We start from the raw sequence: 26,329 nt of genomic DNA, 5'->3' as shown, positions 1-26,329 counted from the left end.
ATAAATGAGATATGTAGGTATTCACATTATGTACTTCCCCACTTTTGTGTGACAGTAACAAAATGTATTTTTTCAGGGAATTCTTTATGTAAATGCCGCCCCAAGCATGCTTTATCATCTATTGTTTGGCAACATACCAGCATCGGGGGTCCTACCAGATTTGTGTAAATACATCTCACACAGCAAGATAATCAGAGGGATTCCGACCAGACGCCATCAACGCTATCTATGCTACATGTCACCTTGATGCTGACCCAGTCTTCGAGTTCCCACTGAGTCTGACCTAGAGACCTCATTCCAAGGTAATGAGGGTTGGGGGGCTCTTCTCATGGACGTGGTACTAGCAGATTAGGTTTAACACACCTAGATCTCTTTAGGTTCACCATGCTGCGGTATTAGGGTTTATTTCACACCTGCTTTACATTTTATGTTATTGAAAAATAGCGGGGATCTTTGTATTCATGACTCTAATGTTTACCATTCTGTTTCTTGCATTGTTCATTATCCTAATCATTGCATCCCATGCAATTTATCATAGATTGCAGTCTTGTAAATAAAACCTATTGGAAACTTTACTGCATCTCTTTCATTGCCTGTGTTTGACTGAGACATGTTGTTCTTGTGAAAAAGGGGTAATCTCCGTTTAACAACAGCCTCCTTGAGATGTTGCACTCTTGGGTCCATGCATAAAGGCTGCCACAAATCACCTGTTACTGTTTGGGTTTTTGGTGAGGTACTGCTTATGAACAGGGAGGGTTGGGACGACAGTTGAGACTTGTTGTCAGATTGGCCTAGTCACCTACAAACATAAGTGCTGTCATCCTTAAACCAGCAGTTTTACCTAGAGCAAGAGTTAAATTACAACACTTTTCTCCTAACATACAAACTTGGTCAATGGCCATGTAGCTAGGTAGGCAGGTGATGTGCTTGTCATTCCTGTTTTGACCGTAGTTACAGGGTAGCAGGGTGCATCAGTGTTACCTGGAGCAGAGTAATAGTATGGCACTGTTGAGTTTATTGTAACACTGTTGCTCTTGCTGGTGAGCCAATCTGTTATGAGTATATTGACTGGTATGCTGCTGAATTGTTTACATCACCATTCCTGCCGGGTGCAACACTGTTTCAGTACAAAGGCTGGAGTGTTGTTATGTTCAATGGAGAATGTTTCCCATCCCACAACAGAAAATGTGAAGATTGAAAAACATCCATGATTCAAGAGATTCTCTGGTAGAGGGAATGACTGACGGCTGAGTGGTATCCAGCCTATGATCCACAAGAGGTCCTGTAGAACAGGGTGGGTGAAGTTTGGAAGACACCCATTTATAATTTTGATACTGTTGCTGGGATGCATGTCTGGTACTTTTTGTTTAAAGCTGTCAAGGTACTGATTACAATTTGCATTGCACATCTTGTTTCTTGGTTATATGTTCTTGTCAGTCCAAATACCTACAGTACTACATAGTATATTTCCTGCCAGTCTCCATCTGATGGTTTCAGGGTCTTGTCAAATTATTAACTATGTCTTCTATGTTCTATGTGTCACTGCTCAGTCATAAGCCATGACATTGCTATAAATGTTTAATGTGTGACTTGGAGTATTGGTGTGCATTTAGTCTAAAGTGACACAATAAAAAAAGAAGTAGTCTGCTTGTAGTACTGTATATCCTGTAATATTTTAGAACAATGGTGCCACCCGTGGTCTAGGGACCCCTGGGAATCTGCGAGCCCTCTGCAGGGGGTCCGCAAATGCTTACAAAATTAACTACTAATAATAGATTAATAAAGTGTATATAAATAAAGTGGCTAAATATACAATTGCAAATTTTAAAACATACTATAAATTAGGGGTGGACGGCAAGTTCCTCTCCCCTGGTGGAGCTAACGGAGTTCTTGGCACCCCACGCTCCACTTGGAGCACCGAGTTTGACCAAAAACTCTCCTATTCCCCCAGCAGAGCAGAGCTCACCGCCTGCGCACTGAAGCCCAATTATGGGCCACACAGCATAAGCGCAGACAGTCTGCCCTTGTGCTGTGTGGCCCATAACTGGGCTGCAGTGTGCATTCAGACTGAAGTCCGCAATGAAGCTGCTCGCCGGTGCCAGCAGCTCTGGATCCAGGCCTACCTCTGCCAGCAGCCCAGGCCGGGCCCGGGAGCAGGGGGCAGGGGGCAGAGGGAAGGCAGAGCATCAGGCCGCAGGCAATGAGGGCCCAGGTAAGTCCTCATTTTTTTTGTTACTTTATGCACACTCTGGTGCACAAGAGGCCTGAAATGACAGCTTTTGCTGCCTACGGACCTGGCTTGAATTCAGGCCAGGGCCGTAGCCAGCAAAAGCTGCCGTTTCAGGTCTCTTGTGCACCAGCCTGCCCAGGCCTCTTGTGCACCAGCCGGCCCCGTGTGAACTCTACACGGAGCAGGCTGTTGTACAAGAGGACTGAAAGTTTTAGGCCTCTTGTGCACCGGCCTGCCCATTGTGCACTCATTGACTGCATACGGGGAAGGTCAGTGTGACAAAGGCCTGAAAACGGAAGCTATCACTGCTACCTGCCCCTGCCTGAATGCGCCTGATCTCTGTAGCACTAAGCAGGGCCGACCCTGCTTAGTGCTTTCGAGATCAGGCACATTCAGGCCAGGGCAGGTGGCACTCTGCTGCTCGGGCAACACTGCGGAATTCCACGGAGTAGTAAACCAACTCCTCGGAATTCCACGGAGTTGAACTCTGTGAGCTCTTCCCACCCCTACTGTAAATTTCAAGGAATTTGAAATTGGAGGTTAAACACTTAATTAGTATCCTCATATTTATTAGGGGGAGCAGTGCAGTTGCGTTAAACTAAATATAGTATGTACAATGTGTGGCTTCAATTGAATTTAGAAAAGCTCCAAAGTTCCTATTAAAATTAAAAACATATGTTTTTTATTTTGTTTGCAAATTAAATAAAATGTATCATTTGTGAATGTGGTTGATGGAATGCTTGTTTCTGGATTTGCTGTGTATTGTTTTGCAGTTCAAATTATTGACAATCTTTAGACATGAGTCCCGGGCTTCCAGCCATGACTCAGTGGGGGGTCCTTGGATTTCAATAATGATACAGTGGGTGGTCCCGAGATCCAGTAATGATAAAGTGAGGGTCCACAGAAGTCAAAAGGTTGGAAACCACTGTCTTAGAAGTTCTAACTTACCATGATGTACTCTGATCCTTGATTTTAATAAAGATGTGTTGCTATCTATAGTGTATTATCGCATCTTGGCTCTGGTCCGATATGGGTCTCGGTTGGTAAGACTACAATATTGGTTCTAGTATGAAAACAAAGATGTAGTGTTCCACATGAAAGTCACATAAAAAAGACAAACATTAATTCAGTTACAAATTTTCTTAGGTGACATATGCCTGCACACGCTACCTCAAAGTCTCTCAAATGTTTTGACTCCCTCAGCTGCAATATATTTTATTTCTAATGACATATAGTTGATGTATTATAACAAAAACATGTAAGATGAATTTCAATCAGAATTCTTTGGTTGCTTAGGAGTGCTTCCTAGGTTGGTCCCAGAGTGCTTAACAGTGCTTAATTTTAGCAGTATACATAATTTGTTGGGAGCTTCCAAGGATTTCACCCTCTTCACTCCCTGCTGGACTCCATTTAAAGCATTAACTGCAACTGCCTAGTGATCCTAGAGACCCTGCAGCAGCCCTACATAGTGGCTAGGGCATGGATTCCTGCCTTGAGGCACTGGGGCTAAGAACTCATTAGAAAACAGAGTACCTTCAGGTGTTCAAAAGCAGTATCCAGTAATTGTTTCCAGCTCTAGAGAACTGGAACAAGGTGCTAAGGCTTGGCCAGGAAGGTTGCACCTCATGCGCGCAAGACAACCAGGTTTTTCCTGCTCTGAGCTTTCTGAAGTGCTGAAAATTGGTTCAACTGGGCTGTGCAGTGAAGATATGAAATCTTGTGGAGCCCTGCCCGGGTAGAGCTTCAATCTTTGCACCATTGGAAGATTATTGTATGAAAGTAAAACCTTACACTGGGGTAAGGCAGCAAATCTATTCAATCCGTGAAGGATCCTTGGTTGCTATATAGTCAAGGTTTGCCCCGCTTTGAGCTTTGGGCACTAATACCAATAGCTTCAGTGGGTGGATTGACGAAGATGCATCTGACTTCAAGGAATCCTCACTAACGACTGTCTTCGACCTTGCTCTGCATGATGATTTTGACTTCCAATTCAGAGACTAAATTATTGTTGGTATTTCTTGAAATTAACATGCACTTCTGTGATGATATTAGTTTTGTTTGACCAATGACTTTGTGTTTCACCACTGCGCATATTAGTTGCTCAATGTTCACCAGTAGCACATTAAATTTTTTTTATTCAGCCTAGCCGCCTATTGGCTTTGACATGGCATTAGCCATTACTTTCGGTATCCAGTTTAGCCGCCTACTGGCTTTGACATTGCATTAGCCATTACATTCTGTATTCTGCCTATTGGCTTTGACATGCTGTATTCAGTTCAGCTGCCTATTGGCTTTGACATGATATTAGACATTGCATTTTGTATTCAGTTCAGCTGCCTATTGGCTTTGACATGATATTAGACATTACATTTTGTATTCAGCTCAGCTGCCTATTGGCTTTGATATGACATTAGACATTACATTTGATATTTAGGTTAGCTGCCTATTGCTTTTAACGTGGAGTTAGACATTGCAGTTGAGAATCCAAGCTGTATTTTTCCAAGCTGTGTTTTTGTACAAGATGAACCAAGCTGTTTTCTTCGCACAGTAGACTAGACCTGATAAGAGAAGGGTATATTTGGTGTTGTTCCTTTCTGCTCAGGCTTGGGAAGAGGAGCAGTCTAGGAGATCTGGCCAGTCTCCAAAGGCTTGCGTAGTTTTCCCGAGTCTGAGAGGAGCGGGCACACTTTTGTAACTGATGACTCGGGCTTCAGAGAATTAGATTCTTTTCTGCCTGACTTCGGACTGGAACTTGGCGCCAGTTGCCAGTCTCCCGTGTGGGTAGATGATCTCTTTCTCGCAGTTGACCGGAGTCATCAACTTGCAGACCCCAGAAAGATGAAGCTGTAAACAGTTTCTCACACTGTGAAGTATTTCTTTTGCTTTGCATTCAATATCTTATCAATATTATATATATATATAACCTGCTGTGTACATTGCAACTGAGATCTATTTTGTTTTAATGCTGTGACTACTTTTGTGCTTGAAATCTATTAATTCATCTCTCACGAACTTGTGGGTGGGGAAGAATTAACAACAATAAAAGTCTTCTTTGAACTCAGAAGTGCATTCTTGATATGTTCTGTAAGCTCTGATTACGAGATAAGAAGGAAAGCAGAACAACTTTTCATGGGACTGCCTACTGCTTGTGCCACAGTTATCAGGGATTGTGCAGAGATTCTTGCATAACTGTGTTTTGAACGAACCAGAGTGGATGGATTGGGTTGTTAGGGGTTCTGCTTTCTCAAATAAGTGAAATTGGTATACAGCAACCGTGTTCCACAGCAGATTTAGAGGCACAATGTTGTTTTTATATTTTTAATTGGTAACAAGTTTGTTTTAAATCATTCTTGATTAAGTCCTATTGAGTGTTTTTTTTATTATCTTGATCACAATCTTTGCACCTTTATTGAGTAGGATCTGTCTACCCTGGATGGCAATACTGTGGTGAAGATGAAGGATACATGTAAATTGAAAAAAACAAAGCTAGATACAGAGGCAAAAATTAAGGTGATGACAGTTTCTCAAGGCATGGAAGGAGGTCCGCCAGGCCCAGAACACCTCAGAGGAGGAAGAAGTTGAGGAGGCACAGTACAGGAGGTAGATTTTACTCAAGGGATAGTTTCATTTGTGTTGACAAGGTCTGGAAGCAGTGTGTCATCTCACAGTGTGTCCCCATCAGACCTGGTGGCTTTAAAGCTGGAGCAACAGGATAGAAAGGCTACAGGGACCTTGAAATGGAAAGTGGTCACCCCTGCCCTGGTGGAGAAAAGGGCTGCCTTGGCTGCAGATGATTTGTATAGAAACAAATACAGACACAGTATGTCCCACCAGAACCTGAGTGTATATATTTCCCTTAAACATTGGTCCAGTGAGGCTCTTTTCTGTAAAACCATTTGTGCGTATATCAACAGTATCCTCTAACAATCCACAGTTGTTCAATGTCCGTAATCATACAAAGAGGAGGACTTCTTTGTGCAATGAATTTTCTGTATTCAGTTGTAAGTGTTTAAAAAGGGCTACCCCAGGAGGGTGATAAAAAGAGCCCTGAAAAGCGTGGTATTGTCTCAGAGAGTCACTGTTGACTCCTCAAAAGAGTAGAGATGAGAACAAGGATCAGATAATCATAGTTAGTACATTCACCCCATGATCAATCGAATCAAAAAAATAATTAAGAGACTTTGGCATTTGAAAAGGAAACAAATATCCAGGCACCACTGTTTGTCTTGAAACATAAGCAAAATATTGATGACCATGTAGTAAGAGCATACAGGCAACCCGCACCACAACACACACTATGGAATCTTCCAAGAGTGTTACGACACTCAATACAATTTCTTTTTTTAATTGGATAAAAATAGTATGACCTGAAATCGTTCTCAAGTTGTAACACGAGAAATGCAACCTATATTGTCCAGTGTCGATGTAACTTGATATATGTTGATTACACAAAGAACTTGTTAACACACAAGTCAAATAAAATGTAATGTTGAAGAAGCTCCGTTAGTCAAGCTTTACCTATAACAGAGCCACAGCGGAACTACAATGGCACGTAATAGAGGTGGTGAAACTAGACAGCCACTGCAGAGACCTGGCAACAAACCTGAACCAAAGAGAATGCAAATGAATTAACGTGCTACAAAGCACCATTTTTGGACTGAATGATATTTATGTCCTCAGATGAGTGCTGGCAACAAATGTCTAAAATAAGACATTTTGGTTATTTGTGACCGATTTAGAGTCATCATACCTTCAGCCCTAGATTTGTAAGTTAGGCTCTGTGATTTTGAATTGTAGTTTGTTCTGACTGAGGAGTAAAAATGTTTTCCCCTATTGCAAATGTGAGACGCTGACGGGGGTGCGATGGTAGTAGAGATGATAAAAGGGGTATTTATGTCCATTGAAGATAGAAGTTACTGTTCTCCTACACTATAAGGGGGGGGTGTATTATCTCCTAAGCAAGATATGGTTAAAAAATCCCCATCTACACGAAAGCCACTAGCAGATTAAAATAGGAGAGATTTTCTTTGGAACTCATGGACACTTCTAAATGGCAGACAGCATAGGGAGGTTATGGCCTAGTGTCTCATGATGCCTAATTAACTATGTGGGCGTTTCCCTCTCATCTAAATAGAGGAATCACTAAGAACCTGAAGATAGTCCTGCTCGATGCCCAAATCATTCTATAAATAGGAACAGGGGCTCCAAGATAATTTTACAGTAAGCTAAAGAGGAAATGTTGCAAAAGGATGTGGGGGGCTACAAGAAAATAGTCAGTATTAGGCAGCAGAATGTATCCAATCACTAGCAAATGAACTGGAAAAATATGGCACCTTACACACTACTATTGCAGAACATTGCCCTATCTGGGAAGCCTACACCTGAAGAAAAAGATCCTGTTGGAAGAATAGGATTCAAAAACTCCTGAGTATACTGGAAGGAAAGGATGCAAAGACTACTAACTCCTGACTTCAAGAGGATCCTGTTGACCACAGAAGACTAGACCCTGTAGGAGTTCTGGCTGGTAGGATATCTGGTGCCCAGAAGGCTGCCCGCAGGAAGAATGAGGTGCAGGACAGACTGACATTTTTTTTCACAGCAGTTAGAGAAAAGTGGGACTTGGTCATTTTTAACAAAAAGTTTCCCTCCAGGTGGGCAAGAAAACCAGGTTTGTCCTGCTCTGAGCTTTTTGCCAAGGTGAAAACTGGCTCAGTGGTATTCCACTGTGAAATTATCTGGTCTCGAGAACACCTGCCCAGCTATAGCTTCCAACCTTTCTCCACTTAGGGGTTTTAATTTTTTTCATTTCCAGAACAGTGACTAAGTCCAAATTTAAAACCTTGGACCAGGGAAGCAGCAAATCTATCCAACCAGCAAAAAGAGCTCAGTGGCTTGGTGTTAATATCAACAGCTTCAGCAGGTGCTCAATGACAATGTATTCAACAATGAGGGATGCTCACCAGCCACAGCTGAACCTTTGGACTTTGCCCAGCTGCAGGATTCTGAATTTTCTTTCAAAGACTAAGGCCTTCATTATGACATTGGTGGTCTGTCCCAAAGACTGCAGTGGTGGCAGCAATCCGCCGCCCAATTACAACACATAAAAACAAAATCGCCAGAACACAGCCACAAAACTGACACCATCAGTCTGAACTGCGGCGGCAGAAATGCAGAGCCACCACCCACACCGCCACGGCAGAACAAGACTGTGCCCCCTAATACCATCCACAAATCAGCACAGCAGACATAGCACAGCGGTAATCCATTGGCGGTCGGACCAGGGCCGCCAAGATGGAACGTCAACTGCAACACAACACCACAGAGGCCAATTCTAATATCCCACACCTGAAACACATACATACACCACTCCCCCATAAAACACACACATACACAACCCACAACTCCACCACCTCCCATAGAGCTCACATCATGAGAGGAGAAGGTCTTGGCAATCCTGCACCCAGAGAGTATCAGTGGAATCCCCAGAGGACTGGAAAATGGTAAGGCACCTATAGTCCCCTTATACAAAGTATACCTGTAAAGCATAATCCCCATTCCCATCCTCTGCATTTCCACCTTACTCCACGAAGACCAATCCCAAAGTCCACACTTCCAAATGCACCCAATGCATGTACAGCATGAAGCACTAAGACTCCCACAATGTATGTATTACCCTGTAGCCACCTAACAATGCACATTCCCTTCGCACAGCCACACCTCAGTCCTGAAGCATGACACTTAGCACTCACCCTGCAGCCCCTGTAAAGTACATCAGGCAGATGCAAATAACAATCCCTGTCATCCACAGTTGCCACTGAGAATGTTGACAGACAAGCCAGTGCCACTTACAGCCAGTCCCGGACCTGATGAAGACCCCAGTGATGACAGCGACACAGGATGTCTGGAACTGGAAGACCTACCTGGCCCATCTGGGCTCTCTGGGCAGTCCACCTCCACTCCATGGTGTCTGCCAGTCTCAGCCAGGAAACCATGGAGCCCCCCAAAACCCCTGCCACCACAACACCTGCTGTCCAACACCAGTGTCTCAAGGCCAAGTCAATCCACAGTGTGCCCACCTGTACAGGGACCTGACTCAGCACCCACCACACAAGATGCTGAAGGTCCTGGTGTAAGTGGAAGAGGTCACACCCTGCTGGAGACACAGGGACAGGGGGCTAGGGCCAGTGGAAGGCTTGATGCAGGAGCTTGTCACAGTCCTGTGTGAGTTCTCCACCCACCATCAGGCCCCTTCCACTAGTCAACCTACTGACCAGCCCTCTACATCTGCTGCAGCTAGTGGGATGATAGGATTGAGGACTCACAAGCCACCACTGAGCCACCCCCTGTTGCTGAGGAACCCCCACAGAAATGTGGTCCAGACCCAGACATCCTGCAGTGACAGAAGCCAAGACCAACCCCACTGCCAGGAAATGAGCCTCTCAAGAACTATCTCCCTTGTGCGCCACTGAGACACCTTGTTGACTTCCTACTGCCATAGCCCCATTTCCAAATGCCACATGGATACTGGACTTGTGCTACCAACTGCTGGGTCTTACAGACTGATGGAATAGATCACCATGGTCCCACTGCTTTGCACCCTGTCCACCCTTCAGTATACACAATAAACGCAAACAGACACAAGTTTTGGTGTAACATTTTTACTCATTGTAAAAGTGCAGAAAATGTGTGACATGTCACAGAAATTGAGCCCTAAAACACATTAAAGATGTGTATGTATCATGCTGTCATCCAGCTTCCTGCAGCAAAGTCAGTGTCCACAAAACAATGGGTCCTCAGGTGGCAGACTGGGAGGAGTGGTGATACATAATCCATTGTACATCTGCAATTGATAGCACAGAATGTTCAATAAAACATTATGTTCACTTTGGTCAACAGTATTTACCAGCACATCATGATGGTTAAACGATTCACACTGTAGGCCCACACACTGATAGACAATCCAATTCTATTGCACATATGACCACAACCCAGTTCAGGTACAATTTCACTAGTTAATTGTTGCATTCAACAGCAATGACCTGAGTAATAGACACTCATTGTAGCAGTACCACACAGCTCACACGCATGGATGCCAAGTATTGACAGCACTTGAAGTCACAAGAAGCTGCAAACTATGTATGCCAATGAAATGTGATTCCAGAATGGAAAAGTCACAAATGTGTAGAGAAGTACATAGGATGTCAAAACTATATGTAACCCAGACAGATGGACTAGCAAACATCACAGTGGCACTATAGACCTACTTGTCAGACCACTCATCTGAAACCCAAATTGGGTCAACTGATATGAGGGATGGATAATGAAGTACACCCAATCTGTACACCAACATTTGACATGTCAAACGTAAAGAAGTACCTACCAGAAGCTTAGCTGAAGTACTGCTGGATGAGATCTGTCCTTGTGCCTACATCTTTCTCATTCCCATCTTCATCGCTCATGTTTCCTCCCTCCTCTGCCACCAGACTGTCCCTAACTTCTACCTCCTCCAGCAGTGGGATGTTCCTCTTTAGTGCCAGATTGTGGAGCATGCAGCAGGCCACCACTATCTGGCACATCGTCTGTGGTGAGTACTGCAGGTAACCCCAGGATGTGCAGACATCTGAGCCTTGCCTTCTAGAAACCAAATGTCCTTTCGACCACCCTTCTTGTCCTCCCATGAGCCTAATTGTACTGTTCCTCAGCCCTGGTCCTTGGATTCCTCACCGTTGTCAGTAGCCAGGAGAGATTGGGATAACCTGAATCACCTGTGGATAGGGTAAACCAACATTTACATTCCACAATGTCAAATACAGTCTGAGTAGTAAGGCTGAGGTAACAATGATGACATATACACTCATCATACTCACCGATGAGGAAGGCCCTCACTCTTTGTAGAGGCACCATCAACCGTGGGACACTGCTATTTCTGAGCATGTACGAATCCTGGACAGACTCTGGAAACCTTGCAGTCACCTGGGAGATGTACTGGTCAGCTAAGCAGACCATCTGCACATTCATGGAGAGAAAGCCCTTACAGTTCCTGTACACTTGCTCATCAGCCCTGGGTGGTATTAATGAAATGTGTGTGCCATCTATGGCCCCAATCACAGGAGGGATATGTCCCAATACATAGAAATTAGCCTTCACACTGGGCATATCTACAGGTTTGGAAATTGACTGTAGCTGTCCATATGTTTGACTAAGGCATACAAGACTTTCCCCAACACACTGCTGAACATAGGTTGAGACATGCCTGTTGCCATTCTCACATCCCCTGGAATGAGCCAGTGGCCAAGAAATTGAGGACGGAAACTACCTGCACAGCTGGAGGAATGGCTGTAGGTTGTCAGATCATACTCCAACTGGGTACACAGCTCCCTGATTGTAGCACTCTTTAGTCGATAGTGGGAGATGATGTGGCGTTCTCCCATCATTGCCAAGTGAATGAGGGGTCAGTACACAGGCGCATGCCTCACCCTCCACAGTGGTTGGCATCTACACATGGCATACAACACAAGTATATCAATGATTCCCATACATGCATCCTAGTGCAGGATGAGAAACGGTTAATCAACATCACATATGCTGCCACTTGTTGCATGCAAAGCAGACTTCAGTGTGTGGAGACATTGTAATTCCAATGTCAGTTGCACATACATCTGGTATTTACAATAGATGACAATAGTGAGATGCTTGTCTGTCACTGCTACTCTACAGTCACCATCAAAATGTAAGACCTTTCCTACAATGTCATGTTGTCATTACCAGAATATGTACACACTGCAAGTTCATGCTGCCTAATTGACCTTAACACTGTCTCAGAGCGTAACTCATCACATGTCTATGTTGGAAATGAATAGTGACTTCATTAATAAATGCATTTGTTACAGTTGTTTTGCAAAATGGCCGCTGCTTCTCCTGCATGTAGGGGACAGATGTCACTGAGCTCATTCCGCTGGTCGGAACCACCGTGCAACTCCTCATTGGTCATCATTGATGTCTGTGGCATACAGAGACCAATGACGACTACCGCCTGCGGTGACGGTGCAGACCGCTGCGGCCATGACCACCCTTTTCCACAGTGCATCTCACTTGAATCCTGACTCTCCAGCCATTAATACCTCAACTGAGTGTGCTGCTGTTTTGTGTTCCTGGAAGCCACAATGGCGTGTGTTACCGGGAATAGGGCCCCTGCTTTCATCCCTGAAGAACTGGAGAAACTTGTGGATCGAGTCCTACCCCTGAAAACAAAAACAAAATTATGTTTGTTGCTACATGGGTATGTATGTGTGTAATAGTATGTGTATGCAGGACGTTACAGTGCAGGGTGTACCTACGGATATGACTGCTAGGATTGTTGTGGAAGTGTGAAGTCATGTGAAGTCATGTACGATGCTGATTAGTGTACTTTTGGTAGGCCTATGAATGGCGTAGGTTGTTGTGCCTACATTAATGTGCCTTTCCTTCTGTGTCACCCATGCAGGTCAGTGCCCACCAGAAGAAGGGATTGTGGAAAGTCATCGCCAAGGAAGTGCAGACCCTGGGGGTCCATTCCTGGCGGAGCACCCACTGCAGGAAGAGGTGGGAGGACCTGAGACGCTGGGCCCGGAAGACCGCAGAGGCCCAATTGGGGACGGCCTCCCAACAAGGAAGGTTGTATTTTGTTATGAAGCTGGTGTAGGTTTGCTTTATGGAACCTGGAGATGGAATTTAGAATGGAAAGGATGGTAAATCCTGAGGAATGTTGAGGGGCATTCTGGGAGATGGAGGTGAGGAAGAAGAAGTGCTGCGCTGTTGCTCAATAAATCATCTTCAATTATTTCACCGATTTGGACGTGTAATCACTACAAAATTTGGCGACGAGCTATTGGGAAGCACACTTACTTCAGGAGTACGCAGAAGAGCAGGGGTGGTGCTGCTTCCTCTATAAACCCACGGATATTCAATGAGAGACGTTTATTAATCACCGCTTTCCTAAGATGACATGCCGGTGATATGCTTACAAGTGTATACATACTTTGCTGGTGTTACTTTGGGCATCTTCTTATTATTTAATGCACGTCGGTTTTCAACGGATGATGCGTTCCTCATTTCGAAGGTCGCACTACTCGTGTGCTTCCTTCAAGAGGCTTTATTATTTAGGAACGCGGTGCTTGAGTGTTGCTAAGGAACTTATATCAGAGTATTTCAATTTGACACATGTACTGTGCGCAAGCAGTAACGCAGCTTTCACGTTTCTTTGTAGCCCAGTAACACAGATATTGAAACTGTAAATAATTTCCTACCGGTTTTTCAGGATCCTTCCTTCATCGTGCATTGTAATGGGCGCATCAAGAATTGTGGGAGATTTGATTACTTCCTACAGGCCTCTTCCTGTTTTACAGTGAAGAAAGACTACTAGTATTTCCTCCATTTCACTGGTAGTTCTAAGCTAATAGCACTACACTTTCTTCGTATTTTATTGTTATTTGGTAGTGTTTTTTTTTTTTTTTTTTAAACAAAGGAAAAGAGAAAAATGCAATTTGAACCTCCTGCCAAGTTTCTACAACATAAAGGAGATCCTCCTATACCATGGGCTAGGTGGAAAAAATAATTTTTGAGATTTCTGGAAGCTATTGATGAAGATGGGATGTCACAGGAAAGGAAGAAGAATATTTTGTTACATTGTCTTGGGTCTGAAGGCCAAATGGTTTTTAGGACTTTACCACAAGGAACAATTCAAGATGAGGAAATCGATGTGTTTAAGGACGCACTAATTAAACTGGAGAATAGGTTTTTAATAGATTCAAATTTTATACCAGAACCCAACAATTAGAAGAAACTTGTGAAAGGGTTTCTCACGGCTCTAAGGGTTCTTATGTAGGTATTGCAATTTTGGACCTAAGAGAGCGTAGCTTATATAATCAATATTAACATGAAATGTTTATGAACTAATGTGAAATAAAGTTGCATAAAAAATGTATTCATGTATTTTACTAAATGTGTGCTTGAAATGTGCCCACAGGAAGTGGCCGCCAATGTATACGGGGACTAATAAAACTGACTAATAATGTTGGAATGCTATACTATGATATGATTTTATTATATTAATAATAAGGTATAAGTAAAGGCTTTTGCTAATAAATTATTAGGCCTTAGTTAGCATGAGTTGAGGCCTAGCTGCCTGACTCATATTAAATGTGTTTTCTAACGTACAGTGTGCTGACTTGCTGAAGGACATCAACTCTTCTTTACTCCAAACTAGAAGCTAAATGTAACTGCAGTAGATCTGTTCTCATGAAATTCGACTTGCTTATAGAAACACTTTAGTTGAATGCAACAGTGTAGATTAGTAGCAGGTACAAGGTCGCCTGAACCGGTACAGACAATTGAGCCACTGACTGAAGATGTGCAAAGGACCACGAGAGTATGAATCATACCGGACATTCCACCCGCTAAAGACGTCAATCATAAGGACCATTAAAATACGTGAGAACTGTTATGGGGTGACAAATTTGATGAGCTAATTTGAAGACAATTGGATAAAGATAGTGGGGTGCAACCCCTTGTCCAAACAAATTTTAGGAGAATGTACAACAAAAATGGGATAAAAAACCCTTGACACCAGGAAGTAAAGGAGAGCTAGAGAGACTGGAGAACAGGAGAGAATAGGAGACTAGGAGAGAGTTAGGGAGATGCTGATGCGATTTGCTATGACCCAGACACTTTGTCACTTTGCATAGAGACTTTGCTGTTTGGTTCTTAAAACCATTCTTGCCTTATATTGCCCGTTTACACTTTACCTCCTTATGAGGGAAGTGCCCTTTTACCCGATTGCTAAATTCCTGGCTGATGGTGAACCAACTGATGACCTGAGGATGAAGACCGAACCTGAGTGCTGACCCAAATACGGAGGGTAACTATATGACAATTAAATTGTAATTGTCTGTTTGCTTTTCCTTTCTAGGTAACAACTGCTTCTTTTGACAGAGACCATAGCTAGATGTTTTCTAAATAGGTGTTACTAAATTGTTTTGCAAGAAGTCCAACATGCCAATGCTAATTCGAGATTAGGAGAGGGATTCACTAAACTGATGCAAATAGACAAATGACCAAATCTATGCGTTGTTGAATAACATTATGATGATACTTTGCTAAGGATAACCTATGCTGACGCTGTGTTATATTCTAATGTTTGTGATTCTTGCTTTGATGAAATCTCATCAGAGTTGCCATATTGTGACTATGCTAATGTGTTTCTTGGTTTTGAGACTAATAAACTTGTTAGTAGAATTGTAATCAATAGGGAATAAACTTCACAAAATCGTACTAAACTGGTGTGGTTATTCATGACTGAAAGATCATGGTGGTTTTTGAGTTTTATTAAATGTTTTTGATCAATCTGAATTTTCTTATCACTGTGAACTTTGAAGACATTATTGACATATTGATTGACATGCTGATTAGCTATCTCGTCCTAAGGTGTCTTCAATCACGGTCAAAAGATTAATTGGCCTAAAACGAGTCCCAAAGTGAGTAAATTAATCAAAAACGGACGAGTTAACAGTTCCATTACAGATGAGATGATTAGAGATCAAATTATTGTCCATGTCAGAAGTAGAAGGGTTCAAGAACAGTTGTGGGTAATGGGTGATTCAAAATTACAGGATGTGATCAATACAGCAAAAGTTTTGGAACAATCTGAGAGGTGGATCAAATCTGTCCAGGAGACTGAAAAGAACAAAAATTCAGAGTTTGAAGTTGTGGGAGCGGTGGGGGTAAATGTCTTGAGCAGCAATGTTTCTCCCAAGAATGTTGCATGGAATAAGAAAGAGGACAAAAATTGAAAAAATGAACGATTGTCATGTTATCGTTCTGGGAACTTAAACCATTTTGCTAATTCCCTGCAGTGTCCAGCATTAGGTAGAGCATGTAAGAAGTGTGGCAGAGTGGGACATTTTGCTAGAGTTTGAAAGGAAGTTAGAAGGAGCAGTAGCAACAACAAAGGTAAAGTTTTGTATGTGAACGAGGAGGATGAAAAGGGTGTTGTGTTGTCTCTCAAAAACGATGGGGACAACAATAGTTGTGGCACAGTGAAACAACCTAAATGCAGTGTGTTTATTGAAGGTCAGGAACTCGAAGTTATGGCGGACTCAGGGTCGCCCTGGACAATTTTCACATGTGAACAAAAATTCAAAGATGTGTGGAAAATGTCTGACTTGGCATGTCCTGATATTGTTGCAGAAAGCTTTGATGGAACTGCGATCGATATCAAGGGGTATGTGGAAACTGTAATTTGTTTTAAAAGTAGGTTTGCTAAAATTAAATTGTATGTAGCAGAAAAGGGGGTTAATGTACTAGGTAGTTTCAAGTGAAATTAGGGATAATTCTGAACCCCAGGGCTTGTGAACCTGTGTTGGTAATTGAAGATGCTGATGAGAAAGACTGGATTGTATCTAAATTTCCACAGGTGTTCACAGAAGTGTTAGGTAAATTACGAAATTACAGTCACAAAATCAGGTTGAGAGGAAATGCTAAGCCTGTAGTACAGAAGTTGAGAAATGTTCCTATTGGGGTATGAGAGGCGTTGAAGAATATCTTAACAGAAATGGTCAAGGAAGATGGTATTGAAGAAATAGAGTCATCTCAATGGGTATCTCCCAATGTCTTAGCCCGGAAATCTGATAAGTCTTTGAGGTTATGTGTAGATTTGATGGCATTGAATGTGAACATTATAGTTAATTGTCACCCTTTACGTAACATTAATAAAGTTGTCAGTATGTTAGATGGTGTGAAGATTTTCTCCACATTAGACTTGAGGTCTCCATACCATCAGATTGAGCTTACTGAGGATTCCAGACACCTCACTGCCTTTATCACGCCGCAAGGATTGTTTCAGTTCAAACATATGCCATTTGGTTTGGCATCTGCGTCATCAGTTTTTCAGAGAGCTGTGTTTATATTGTTCAAGATATGGATACCTTTGTAAAATGTTTCCAGGATGATGTATTGGTTTATTCAAAAGATGTGGAAAAACACAAAGATCATATGTTAAAGGTGTGTGAAGTTCTCAGTAAGAATGGGTTAATGCAATTTTTTTGCCAAATCAGTCGATTATTTAGGTCAGACAGTGTTGGGGGAAGGAGTAATATCAAGTCAATCACTGGTTGACGCTATTGTTAATGCTCCAGCCCCAGATAATCGAGAAAAAATATTGTCTTTTTCAGGCTTATGTGAATATTATAGCAAGTTTATGGAAAATGCTTCTACCAAATGGAACCACTAAGGGAATTAACTAGGAAGGGTGTGGAGTATATGTGGTCAGAAAGGCAGAAGAATGCATTTGAAATAATCAAGCAAGAAATTGCTGATGCGCCTACTCTCTAACCTTTTAATGTTAAGGTGCAGTGCATTGTGACAGTTGATGCAAGCATGTATGGTATGGGGGGGTGCTTTCTCAGAGATGTGGCAATGATGTGTGGAATGTTACATTTGCATCTCGTACTTTGCCTGATGCTAAAAGGAGGTATGCTGTTATTGAAAAAGAGTTGTTGGCATGTGTATGGGGGATTGAGCATTTCAGGAACTATATTTGGAGTTTGCGTTTTGTACTTCAAACAGACCACAAGCCTTTTGTTGGGATTCTGTCACCTGGAGGTGGATGGACTGCCACTGCTCGCATTGCAAGGTTAGTCTTGAGATTACAAGAATATTCCTTCCAGGTTGAATATGTGCAGGAAGAAATAATTCTGTGGCTGATTGCCTATCACATCTCCCTCAGAATCAATCTAGCGGTGTAAGTGCTTGTGGTACTTTGGAAATGGATGTTGTGTCTGTTGTGTCATAGTATATGTCCGAGGAATTCAAGGCTATAGAAGAAAAATGGTGGCTAGAATGTGATCATGCAGATTTGATATTACAAGAGATTAAAGAGTATGTAAGGTATTGTTGGCGGGGAAAGGGAAGAATTTTAGAGGAGATCACACCATGCTTTAAAGTGAGAGATGAATTGGAAGTTGAAAATGTTCTTGTATTCAAAAGGGGTAAGTGTGCCACACCTAAAGGGATGCAAGCTATTATTTTAAAATTAGCGCATGAAGCTCATCCTGGTATGTACTTGATGAAGAGATTGATCCGGACATGCTTTTGTGGCCTGGTATGGATAAGATGACGGAAAGGACTGTCAGAGAGTGCTGTGTTTGTGTTAATGCAGAGAAGATGTTGAAGACTGTGCCAGGCCCATTGCGTCCGGTTTCCTGGCCAGAATCTCCATGGCAGAAACTGAGGTTTTACATTTCTGGTCCTTTCTGTTCTTTGCCTTTTGAAGCTCGGTATGCATTTGGTATTAATAGACTGTCATTCTTAATGGCCTGAAGTGAAACTAGTGTCCCAGGTCACGTGTAACATCATCATTGAATTTTTCAAAGAGGTATTCGCTAGAGAAGGGTATCCGGAGACTGTGGTATCTGACAATGCCGTTCAGCTGGTGTCGAAAGAAATGCAAAGTTTTTTTAGTTATAGTAATATCAAACATGTTACAACTTTTTTATATGAACCACAAGAGACTGGGCAAGTTGAGAGGTTCAACCATGTTCTGAAAGTTAGTATTTGTTGGGCACAGAGTTTTGGAGGTGTTTGGAAGTAGAAAGTAAGAGAAAAATGATGGTTTTACGGTATCTCTCCTCAGAGTACCACTGGAGTGAGTCCCTTCAGATTGCTGAAGAAGAGATCCTGTTTCTAAACTCTGTCCATGGTGGTTTAAGAAGAAACAAGGTAGAGAGTTGGAGAATGTGAATATAGAAGAGATTAAGAATAAGGTGAGAGTGAAGCAGGAGAAGTATAAAGAGGTGTATGATGAAGAATGGAAAGTAAAGGAGCCATCATTTCTGGTGGGAGATTGGGTCAGAGTAAAGCCGGGTTTGGTAAAGAAAGGTATCTTCAAGTTTGGGAAGCCCATGAAGGTGGTGAAGGTGTTTAATAGGACTGTGGTTACTCAAGATGGCAGAGTGTGGGGTGTGAAAAGATTGGCTAAGTGTAAGCCTGGACATATTTGTACACGAAGGGAGGATTCTGCTAAATCTTGGTTTATGATGAGAGAGAGAAGGGAGATGCCAGTTGTTGAGGATGTGGAGATGGATGGTGAAGAAGGGGAGAGATTTTCAAATCAGGATAATATTGAACATGATGTCGTGAGTGGTAATGAAGAGAGTTTGAGGGAAGATTCTATAGCTTCAAGGGTCAAATTTGATGCCCCCACAATACAAGTACCCTCAAAGTTGGTAGATTTTGTGTAGTTCTGGGAAGTTTTGACTTTTATTTCATGTAGCTGTAAGAATATTATCTGTAAATATTGTACATTTTTTATTTAGCTTTTCCAATTGTTTTTCTTTTGTTCAAGGGGGAAATGTGCTGTATTTTGTTATGTAGCTGGTGTAGGTTTCCTTTATGGAACCTGGAGATGGAATTTAGAATGGAAAGGATGGTAAATCCTGAAGACTGTTGGGAGGCATTCTGGTAGATGGAGATGAGGAAGAAGAAGTGTTGCGCTTTTGCTCAATAAATCATCTTCAATTATTTCACCGGTTTGGACCTGTAATCACTAGAGGTGCCATTTGGACCCTGACCCGTCTGATGTTCGGCATACTGGCGGAAGCCTACTCGGAGTTTGATGGGCGCTTGAGGGCAACAGAGTAGCCATTAGGGGGTGAGTGACATAGTACATGTCCTGCACAGTTTGCAATGAACTACATTGGTGTGTTAGCCATGGGTTCAAGAAAGTAAACTGTAGCTATGACAGTTAATGTAGGTAGGATACAGTTGTGCTGTGAGCAGAAGTAGCTGTGATAGAAGAGCATCTGAGAATAAGGTGTACATGGCATGTTCACAGTGCCACATTTTTGGACTTCTCATGGACATACAGGGGCATATTTATACTCCGTTTGCGCCGAATGTGCTTAAAAATTTTTGACGCACAATCAGCGCAAACGTTGCCCCATATTTAAACCCTGACGCCCGAGCCCGCGGACGATAAAAATCCACAGTGTGCGTAATTTTCTGGAAGCGGCAACCCGCCCTGCGTTAATGATATGCAGGGTAGGCGTTCCCGTCCGAAAAATGACGCACACGGCCGTACGTCGTATTTATGCGTCTGGGCAAAAATGACTCTCGGCCGGGAGGCGGAGCAAAAAAATGACGCAAAGCCCGATGTGTGTCAAAATTTAATGCCTGGGTCAGAATCAGAACACACAGAACAAACAACAGAGCAGCAGAGCAGCAGAACAGCAACAGGGAGACATGGAGGTGATTTTTATCCAGCGTGCACGTAGACGCACAGCCCAGCAGCAACAACAGCAGCTACAACAACAACAGCAGGGACCCCAAAGGCAGCGCAGAAGGCAGGAGAGGATATTCCGCCCAAGAACAACCCTGCATGGCCTCAGGGAACACAACATCATACAGCGGTACCGGTTGAACTGGCAGGCCATTCAGCAGCTGCTGAGAAATATTGAACAGCAGTTGGCCCCAACTTTAGTGACACCCCGCACTATCCCAACAGAAACAAAGCTGCTTGCCGTACTTCACCTGCTGGCAAGTGGCTCGTTTCAGACAACTGGTGCCCTGGTTGGTGGAATATCACAACCATCATTCTCCGCATTTCTGCCAAAAGTACTGGATGCCATCATTCGTCTGACACCCCTCCACATCTGCTTCCCTAACACACTGCAGAAGCAGCAGGAAACAAAACAGGGGTTGTACTCCATCAGTGGCTTCCCACACGTCCTTGGTGCAATCGACTGCACACACGTATGCCTTGTGCCACCTGCTGCAACAGAACACCTCTACCGCAACAGGAAGCACACACATTCAATCAACGTGCAGGTCATAGTCGATCACCAAGGATTGATCAGCAACATCGTGGCTAAATATCCTGGGACTGTAATGACGCATTCATCTTCCGTCACTCCACCATCAACCAACACTTCCAGGATGGACGGTATGGCAATGGACTACTTGTTGGTAAGTACAAAAATCCAACTTATATACACACTGCACAGCAACCCTCTAGGACACACAACACATACACCACAATAGCAACACCTAGCCAGGAACACACTGAGGTCCTCACATCACTAGCCATGTTTCTTAAGTCACCATTGAACCGGTCACACATTGGAATTTACTGTACAGCTTAATGTGAAGACATTAATGAGTGTAGTTGCCTAAATGTCACCTTGCTAATTGTAAGTGTCACAATAACCTGTACATTAATACATTGCATAAGTCTTAAGGTATGGGATGTCCCGGGTACTTTCATATGAACGTGTTAACTACACTTTCATTTTTAACTCGGCATGGAACTATCATCTCACCCCCAGTGAAGACACACGGAAACCTGTATCACAAGTCACAATGCTAGGGAGGGCACACTGTACTGCAAATCCCAAAAGATACTGATGACAAACGGTTAGCTAACAAACACTTGCTCAGCCAAGGAAAAAACTCAATGCAAAAGTTTTAGCCTACAAGTATAGGTTGTCACATTAGTACACAAAAGAGTCACAGACAACACAAGACAACTACTGCCATCAAAGGTCTCTCTTCTGTGTTTTTCTTTCAGCTGATCAGCGGTATGGCATCCAGCCTTGGCTAATGACACCATTTGGGAACCCGACTACTGCTGCAGAGCGGGCATACAACGACGCCCATAAGAGGACACGCAGCATTGTTGAGCGGACCTTTGGGATCCTCAAGTCAAGGTTCCGCTGCCTTGACATCACTGGCGGTAGCCTACTATATTCCCCAGAGATGGTCTGTAGGATCATACTCACTTGTGCCATATTGCACAATATTTGTGTAAAAAGGAACATTCCCCTCCTCGAACCAGACCCAGACATGCCTGAAGACGACGAAGAGGAGGATGCTGGCCTGCAACAGGAGGGGGAAAAACCAAACACGGCTGCTGGAGTGCGTAGGCGCCAACAGATTGTAAATAATTTCTTTTCATAATTTCTTATATCACCACTTATTGCACAATTGTAAATAAACACAGATAACAAACACCACATCATGGTTTGGCCTATTCATTTCTGCCCACCTTTATTTTGAAATTGCTGAAGAAGAATGTCGTCTCATTGAGCAATAATGACATAACACTCATCACACAAAACATATACACCACAAATGTCTGCACAGAGGCTATGATGTTTCATGATACATTACCATCCACAGAGGCCAACAGGAGTACAAATGTGGCAATGACACATGCCTGATCCAGACACCTGAGACATTCTCTCACTCAGCACAAAAATGTAGCTCATTTGAAAGTCTCATTACACGTGTTCAGTGACAGGGTGGGACCATCCATGTGTACGTGACCATGTCCTCAATGGCTTCTCTCAATTTTTGCTACAAACAATGCCCAATTGGAACAAGATTAGCTGCCACTAATTCATGAGGAGACCTTGAAGTTACAGTGACAACATACACCCAGACAGTTGATAGTGGGTCTACATTGGACCACACATATAAACATATGCCATCCAATCAACCAAATATTTGCAAGCAGCCGATCACAGTAGTGTCCCAGTTCGAACCTAGCAGGAAGAATGAAACATGCCACCAAACCAGGTAATGCATAAAGGGCCACATACATCAACAACCTATTTGTCATCAGCACATGAGGAACGCCGAGATTTAGCAAACAATTTCTGTGCAAAATGGTATGCCAGATTGCTCCAAATAATCAATAGGGCAAACGTCAAATGGGCAAATGGGATTATTGAATGGCTAACAGTGAATCATACCCTATGGCCTTCCATGAGCCTGCTGCTGCAGGTTTAGCATAACAGAATAAATGAAAGCCGTGGATAAATTAGCAAATCTGAAAGGGCAAACCCTAGGGTGCTGGGGGCCTAAGTCCACCTCTACCGCCCCCCAAATATACAAGAATTATGTACATGTGAAGTACATAAGGCGCATGTGTGGCCTACATGTCAAATGTAAAACACATATAAGATACACAAAATAATTATTAGGACATGGTTAGCCCCATAAAAAGTGTAAGTGACAATTGCACTACCAGTTTGGACTATAGATAATTGGATTACTGTGATAAATGTGGACACATTGTTGAAAAGGAATACATCCTGGTATCCCATTCATCATTTGAAATTAGCCATCAGCAATTACCCAAAATATGTGTACAAATATGGGTAATAACCATTTTGAGCAATCATTAGTATTACACTGTGAATGCCTTCTATACATCCAATAAGGGACATGTGTCATAGCTAACCCCAAATGTGTATCACTTAGCACCGTTTGGTCATTACAAAATTGCTTTCACAATTTGACAAAATTAAGACATATTCGTCAAAATGCATCATATTTCCACACATACAGCTTGGGCGTCATAATTTTTTGACGTACAGGAGTGCACAGAATGCAGAGTCAAAAAATATTATATTAAAAATAATAGATTAATAAGCTGCATTACATGGCCACCATATTTTCTATGATGTGTCATATTTCCACGCATACAGCATGGGCGTCATACTTTTTTGACGTACAGGAGTGCACAGAATGCAGAGTCAAAAAATATTATATTAAAAATAATAGATTAATAAGCTGCATTACATGGCCACCATATTTTCTATGATGCGTCATATTTCCACGCATACAGCATGGGCGTCATAATTTTTTGACGTACAGGAGTGCACAGAATGCAGAGTCAAAACATATTATATTAAAAATAATAGATTAATAAGCTGCATTACATGGCCACCATATTTTCTATGATGCGTCATATTTCCACGCATACAGCATGGGCGTCATAATTTTTTGACGTACAGGAGTGCACAGAATGCAGAGTCAAAAAATATTATATAAAAAATAATAGATTAATAAGCTGCATTACATGGCCACCATATTTTCTATGATGCGTCATATTTCCACGCATACAGTATGGGCGTCATGATTTTTTGACGTACAGGAGTGCACAGAATGCAGAGTCAAAAAATATTATATTAAAAATATTAGATTAATAAGCTGCATTACATGGCCACCATATTTTCTATGATGCGTCATATTTCCTTGCATACAGCATGGGCGTCATAATTTTTGGATGTACAGGAGTGCACAGAATGCAGAGTCAAAAAATATTATATTAAAAATATTAGATTAATAAGCTGCATTACATGGCCACCATATTTTCTATGATGCGTCATATTTCCTTGCATACAGCATGGGCGTCATAATTTATGGACGTACAGGAGTGCACAGAATGCAGAGTCAAAAAATATTATATTAAAAATATTAGATTAATAAACTGCATTACATGGCCACCATATTTTCTATGATGCGTCATATTTCCACGCATACAGCATGGGCGTCATAATTTTTTGATGTACAGGAGTGCACAGAATGCAGAGTCAAAAAATATTATATTAAAAATATTAGATTAATAAGCTGCATTACATGGCCACCATATTTTCTATGATGCGTCATATTTCCACGCATACAGCATGGGCGTCATAATTTTTTGACGTACAGGAGTGCACAGAATGCAGAGTCAAAAAATATTATATTAAAAATAATAGATTAATAAGCTGCATTACATGGCCACCATATTTTCTATGATGCGTCATATTTCCACGCATACAGCATGGGCGTCATGATTTTTTGACGTACAGGAGTGCACAGAATGCAGAGTCAAAAAATATTATATTAAAAATATTAGATTAATAAGCTGCATTACATGGCCACCATATTTTCTATGATGCGTCATATTTCCTTGCATACAGCATGGGCGTAATAATTTTTGGATGTACAGGAGTGCACAGAATGCAGAGTCAAAAAATATTATATTAAAAATATTAGATTAATAAGCTGCATTACATGGCCACCATATTTTCTATGATGCGTCATATTTCCTTGCATACAGCATGGGCGTCATAATTTATGGACGTACAGGAGTGCACAGAATGCAGAGTCAAAAAATATTATATTAAAAATATTAGATTAATAAGCTGCATTACATGGCCACCATATTTTCTATGATGCGTCATATTTCCACGCATACAGCATGGGCGTCATAATTTTTTGATGTACAGGAGTGCACAGAATGCAGAGTCAAAAAATATTATATTAAAAATATTAGATTAATAAGCTGCATTACATGGCCACCATATTTTCTATGATGCGTCATATTTCCACGCATACAGCATGGGCGTCATCATTTTTTGACGTACAGGAGTGCACAGAATGCAGAGTCAAAAAATATTATATTAAAAATAATAGATTAATAAGCTGCATTACATGGCCACCATATTTTCTATGATGCGTCATATTTCCACGCATACAGCATGGGCGTCATGATTTTTTGACGTACAGGAGTGCACAGAATGCAGAGTCAAAAAATATTATATTAAAAATATTAGATTAATAAGCTGCATTACATGGCCACCATATTTTCTATGATGCGTCATATTTCCTTGCATACAGCATGGGCGTCATAATTTTTGGATGTACAGGAGTGCACAGAATGCAGAGTCAAAAAATATTATATTAAAAATATTAGATTAATAAGCTGCATTACATGGCCACCATATTTTCTATGATGCGTCATATTTCCTTGCATACAGCATGGGCGTCATAATTTATGGACGTACAGGAGTGCACAGAATGCAGAGTCAAAAAATATTATATTAAAAATATTAGATTAATAAGCTGCATTACATGGCCACCATATTTTCTATGATGCGTCATATTTCCACGCATACAGCATGGGCGTCATAATTTTTTGATGTACAGGAGTGCACAGAATGCAGAGTCAAAAAATATTATATTAAAAATATTAGATTAATAAGCTGCATTACATGGCCACCATATTTTCTATGATGCGTCATATTTCCACGCATACAGCATGGGCGTCATAATTTTTTGACGTACAGGAGTGCACAGAATGCAGAGTCAAAAATAATTTTCATATTTGGTTCTCATATTTGCCAGCGAATTACATTTCAAATGGAGAACTGTAAAATCAGCCTCACACAAATGTAAGGGAAAAATTTAGAAATTATTTTTGACTCTGCATTATGTGCACTGTTATGCGTCAAAAAA

Source organism: Pleurodeles waltl, chromosome 2_2 (genome assembly GCF_031143425.1).
Source record: "Pleurodeles waltl isolate 20211129_DDA chromosome 2_2, aPleWal1.hap1.20221129, whole genome shotgun sequence".
In the NCBI taxonomy this organism is placed as follows: domain Eukaryota; kingdom Metazoa; phylum Chordata; class Amphibia; order Caudata; family Salamandridae; genus Pleurodeles; species Pleurodeles waltl.
This window is presented reverse-complemented; position numbering follows the sequence as displayed.